Genomic DNA, 6,594 nt, shown 5'->3' on the forward strand with positions numbered 1-6,594 from the left:
AGTGTTTAGAAGCATATGGTGATGACTTAGGTGGTTAGAAGAAGTTATGATTAGTATCCTAGAAGGGGATATATTTTCAAGGTCAGGATAGTGACCTTTGAGCTAAGGGGGAGATGATGCAAATCTTGAATTTTTCTCATGGTGGTGAGTTTTAGGGATAGTTCATGGTAAATCTATTCTTGCTCTAGCAAAATTCCTCCAATTGTAGCTTAGGAGGACATTCTACCAACAACTTACGTATTCAAATGGTGGCTATGCCTAAGTTTCTAGATATCTATGCATTATTTATCCATGTTTCGGCCCTCAAATTATGATCTAAGTGTTTTGATGTATGAGCCCTTCGTGCTTATCAGTTTATATCTTACGTCAAAGAACCCACCATAAGTTGTGTAATAAATATACGTTGTATTTGAATACTATTACCCTTATTTTCAAAGCTCATACTCTTTTCCCTTAGTTACTCTCCTTCTGTTAGGATGGGAGTGGATACAGAAGCATAGTAATGTTTTAGATTAGAGAGTGGTTGATCTTTACTATACATTTTTTTGTATGTTTGTTTTAATTAAGGCTACAGATAAAGCGAGAAGAGTGAGATAAATCTTTGGTTATGTGAAATAGTAAGGAGGGAAATATGTGGAGAAAAAAATCCTTGTGAAATTAATTAAGGTTGTTAGGTTTTTGGTAGAGAGATCCGTAAAGTGGGTGTAGTAAGGATAAGCTTGAATTTTGTGATTTATAGATACACAAATTATTGTGTTAAGTGGCTAGTACTCTTAATAAGACATGATGTTGTTTGACTACAGTGATATGACGGAGTAGTATTGTTTGATGGGTTTAAGGCATAGAGCCCCATAGCTAAGTTAGCATCTTCTAACTTCAGCTTAGGCTTAAATGCGGAAGTAAAGTATAGTTGGGCTCTGACTCTTGTAGTAGTGTGTTTTCTTGGGAAATTGTAAGATTGAAATGGTGAAGTATGGTACTAGTAGCTGAAATCGTAGTTGAGAAGTATTACGATATTTAAGGGCTCTCAGTATAAGACCCTCAAGTTTCCATCATTTTATTTTTGACCTTCTCGTACTTGAACCATTGATTTTTAACTCAAATTATGTTTGGGGATGTTAAAAAGGGTAACCCAGAAGAGTTTCAAAATTTTCGGACAGGGTTCGAGGTAGTTTTGGGTCATAGAGTCAGTAAGCCTCTGTGATAACCCTGCGACACAGAGGATGGTCCTCTGCGATAAGGTTCGTGACACGAACCTAGGAAAAATTTTGATTATTTTTATTTTCTCACTTGGGATGAGGAGTTTTGGGTCTTAAACCCCTTGTACGACCTTGGTCTCATTATCTTGTGATTCATGCTTACATAATTTACTTGGTGATGCCATTAAACCCTTTTCGTTTGATTCCTATACGTGTTTTGTTAAGGGGGAGTTCTTAATGAGAAGTTATATACTTTTTTCCATACTACTAAAGCTTTAAACAACTTCTATCGATCATTCGAGGATGAATGATTCCAAGGGGGAGATAATGTAACACCCCACATTTTTGGACTAGAATTTGAACCGTTGTTTCTATGTCAATAAACTTGAATCCAATTATTTCTATATAAAAATACGTATCATGATCATTATCCTAGAGTGAAAAGTGCTTTTTAGGGGAAGAATGTTCTTATTGAACACTTAGAGTAAAGTGGAGTTAAGAACTTTCATTATGAACCAAATTTTAGAATTCGATTCTACAAGGGTTGATTTGAAATTGTATAAATTTGGGAATATAAGGAATTTTTGGGCTAAAGACCCACCAAATTAAATATAAATGTGTCCTCTTTTCAACACATCTGATTATGCCTTAATCCGATACCTAAACAAAAAGTTATGGGTATTTTCATGAGGAACCAGTGAGGGTCCGTGATGGCAGCACGATGTGGAGCTTATCATGGAGATTTCCCTCCATGACGTGCTGATGCTTTAAATTAGAGAAAGTTATGGTTTTTTTTACTTTGGAGGAGGGGTATTAAAGTCCTTTCGCTTATAAATGACCCCTAAAAACTATATTAACCTATTTTCGTCAATTTTCACAAGACAACATCAATTATTTCACTCTCAAAAACTCTCTCTCTCAAATACCCTTTATCAAGTCAAGACTAGGGTTCAAGAAGGTGATCATCTAGGGTCTTAAGGGTGTGGTTTTCTTTGAAATTCATGACAACTAATGCATGTACCTCTTTCCCTTGAACATATTTTGTTAATGTCATGAAATTGATTATTATTTATGGTTTTAATACTGAGTTTTGAACTATGGGTTGAGAATTGTGCATGTGCCTGGTTATATGTTTTTTCATGGTTTGTTATGTAAAATTCATTCTTTATTAATGTTTGTAAACATTTTGGTATGCATGGGGATAATGATTTAATGGAGAGGTCATGGTTAATCCCCAATTTGATGATTTTATCTTGGTATATGATTTGGAAATCATGTGCCCTCAACCTGTTTGTGAAATTGAGAATGAATATGATTTTATCACATAGTTTTGACTATTCTTGGAATCCTTGCATTGAAAAAAATGTTAAAATGGAACATAAATTGGTTTGGTTGTCAAATGGTTTTGGAAAGGCCTTGGTGGCCACGATTTTGGTTTACTTGGAAACTTTGGAGTCAATTTTTTTAATGGTTTCGTATGGTATAAAAGGATAGACTTGCAAGATCTAATTTTGGTATGATGACACCAAAGGTTAATGCCTAATTAAGAGACTCCTCGATAAATGGTTGGGAATATGTAAGTTATTTTAATATGGGCTAAAAAGGGTTGTATAGAAAAGTAGTGGAAGGTTGAGGTCCTTGGGGGACCGATACTGGAAACTCAAGTTCGCTGATGTGAGATTTGGTCATGGTGACCGTGTGCATGAGACACACTTTATTTTTTGGGGATGGTATTAGCCTTCTCGGGTTTTCTTCGATACGTGAGGCTAATATGACTGGGGCCCTTTCAGTAGGGGGAGCTTAACCCATATAGCCTATAGGTGCTTTTAGGTGGTAGAGCTACACAGTCCAGGTTAAGTTTTTAAAGTTCATGCTAAACCTTATCGCCTTTTACCGGCATGTGGTATATATATATATATATTTCCTATAATTTTGTGCACTGGTTTTAATGATTTTTATATTATGGATCATGGTATTATTTTATCCTTAATCCCTGAAAAATATGCTAGTGCTCCAACCTCTAACCATCCTCAGACGTTGTATCTCCACCTGATGCATGAACTAGCCATACTTCTACCTTTGTTGCATTGTGATTAGGTGTTTGTGGTTGGTTGGTAAGTTGACTTGAAGTGGTGAGCTTCTAGCATTCGAAAGACTTCATTTCATGTTTCGGTTTCTCATATTTTAGACTTTATTCATTTGTTTTGGCTATGGCCAGGGGCATGTCCAGACACTTTATTGGTACTCGATTTTCTGTTAGAGGCTTTCTTGGACTAATGTGGACTTGGGTATTATGGTTGTCATTTGGTATTGGTTTTGGTATGGTGGATAGTTTTGGATATTAATTTAATATAGACTTTTGAGTTTATTTTTCTTATTTTTCTTTATATTAGATCGCTGCTAGGTGTTCTTGGTTATATTGGAATGGGATTAGGGGGAGGTCTCTGTTCCTCGGTGGACTTGAGATGCCCGTATCAAGCGTTGGTTCAGGTCGTGACATTTTTCATCATTCTTCTTTATTAAGGTAATGAATTCATCCCTATTAACTTAAAAACTGATAATCTATCCCTAGAATTGGTGGTTAACGTATTTTGGGTAAGGTTAACGCTTGTCTTAGTTATTTTTTGGGTTTAAGAGAGTAATTTAGGTATATGATCATTGTATTTTAGTTAATAATTATTAAATTATCCTTGCATGTTGTTAATTCACTAAATTATTCATGAAATTGGTGATTTTAGGCTAATTGTGGTATAAAATCCCTAGAATTTAGTGGGAATGATCATGAACTTAGATTTAGGGGTTGGGAATAAGTTATAATCCCCAATGTGGTGGGTCATTTCATTGATTATGTGTTTTTATGTATTTCTAGGCCGAAACTAAGTGGGAATTGCAAGAAAAGGCAAGGCTAAGGCTTAGTTGAGGTGTCCAAGCTTGAATTGAGGTAGGTGATGGTTATATAGTTTATTTTAGTTTTTGTTATATGTTCATGTTAACTATTTCTTAGTATTGCTTATTGATGCATGATGTTTAAAAATAATCACATTTCACTAAACTTGCATGTAAAGCTAGGAGGTATAACAAGTGTTGGTTTATATCATCCTGTTAGGTGATTGTCCTCATATTCCATTGTTGATTGTGAAATATTTTGTTATTTGGACATTCTAACAAGATGTTGGTGAAATAAGGTTAGCAGAAACTTATGTCTAGGATTTGGTACATGGATAGAACTTCTCCCTTGAATGTCATGACTAGTGGGTGACCATAAGACCCTTGGCAAATATATATATATATATATATATATATATATATATATATATATATATGTACAAGTTACAGGTAACTTTGACGATTCTATGAGCAAACTGGGGATTATATGTTTTTCATTGTGTTTGGGTGGTTTGACTTGACTTGACTAGCATATCATTGTAATACCCCAATTTTTTCTAGATCTAAACCTCTTAAAATATGGTTTAGGAAGTTAGCTTTCCAACGCTTTAAGTTTTTCCTTAATCTGATGTCAAGGCACAGAGTTGTGGAAAATTTATCCTAAGGACCCGATACACAACTATGACTATGACTCAGGAAACGAGTCATAATCATTCACGACGAGTCATCATAAGTGAGTCGTAGTCACAACAGTTTGTAACTAAGAATATCTTCCAGTAGTTATGAGTCTAGTACATGACTCGTAGTCAGACCTTATGAGTATTGTGTGGACCCATAGCCTGAATTGTAAAAGATCCAAGAATCAAGCCTTAGACTATAAATTCACCCAATGACTCATAGTCAGACATAACAAGTCGTTAGGTGGCAAGTAGTAGTCATAACAGAATGCATCTAGAATCCTAAGATCCTAGGTTACAACTCAGACCATAACTCGTAGTGAGTCGTAATGAGTTGTGAGGTGAGTTGTAACGACTAGGAACGTGTTTTCCTGCATGTTTTTACATGGACTTTTATATCTTTTCCCAATCCCTTAAAATCCAAACCCACGTCGTTTTGGCTTCACAAGGGGTGGTATAAAAGATCCCAAATCCCCAAATCAGAACATAATTATCAATTTCACCCAAGAGGAACCAAAGAGGCAATTTCCCTCTCTCTCTCTCTTAAGATCAAACTAGGGTTCTTCAAGCAAGTCCAATTCTCAAGAAGGTTCCTTCAATTCTTCTACTTTAGGTATGTGAGATATTGTTCAATGTGTTCCTTTCACCCATTGAGTCTCAAAGCTCTCTAAAATTGTTTAAGTTTAATTCTTTTTTTGTTTAGGGTTCCATGAAAAGTGTGTATTTCATAATTTATTCAGTTAAACTCTCTAGTTCCTCCATGAAAATATATTTCCTTATGGTAATTGTGTTTCTATATGTTTGATAATACAAATGTCTACATCATGATTAGTCATTGATTTGGGTGTGATTCCTGATTTTCCCATACCATGGATTGTTCAATATTTTTCAAGATCAGTCTGCATTAGATAGTGCTAGGGGTTATGAACACTCAATACCTAGTTATTCATATATGTCACAGATGTAAACTTTCAAGTCATCCGAGCATACTTGTATCATTAAATTTACAATACTATCATGTTGAGCATATTTTTGTATCAGTCATATTAAGCCTTTCATCATCAGTGTTAGTTCAGTTTGGAGTAGGACTTAGCATCGAGCAAACCTAGGTATGAAGGCTCACCCACCAATAGAAAACTGAGACCTTTAGTATAAGTCCCTAAGTTATAGAAATACATAACCAGCGTAGGTTGTGAGAGATCACCCGCCAGTTGAGCACTGACACTCTCTTAGGGGTCACCCGCCAGTAGAGGACTGACACCCTAGTCCTTTGGGACATCATGTTAGTAGATAAATACAGCTAATGTTGGTACCTATGGCAAGCTACTGCCACCCTTCCAACTAGGGTTACAGGTTGAACCCCGATTAGCTTAGATTGGGGTATGTTAGTTATATGATAGCTCCCACAGTTTTATTTTAGTATTCAGATTATATCAGTTTAGGTTGGCATGACCAAGTGTCCATATATTAGTTATTCAGTATTCAAAACATTTTAGTACATGTTTATACTTGTCCTAGCATTTTATATTTACGTTCATGCATTCATGCTTAATATATACGCATATCAGGTAGTCTTCATATCACATACTAGTACATTCAAAGTATTGATCGCATACTCTCTTTTGTGTTATGTTGTCTTATAACTTAGGTTCGGATGCCAGTTCCCCGATTGTACTTTGATAGTTCATATGCAACTCAGCTATAACATTGGTGAGTCCTCATTATTAGTGGACTAATTATACTTTATATCATGCTTCTCAGTATTTTGATTTATGTTTATTTCAGTAGTTAGAGTTAGTTGGGGACCTGTCCCAATAACTCATCATCTTTAA

The sequence above is a fragment of the Capsicum annuum genome, unplaced genomic scaffold (assembly GCF_002878395.1).
Source record: "Capsicum annuum cultivar UCD-10X-F1 unplaced genomic scaffold, UCD10Xv1.1 ctg4293, whole genome shotgun sequence".
In the NCBI taxonomy this organism is placed as follows: Eukaryota; Viridiplantae; Streptophyta; class Magnoliopsida; order Solanales; family Solanaceae; genus Capsicum; species Capsicum annuum.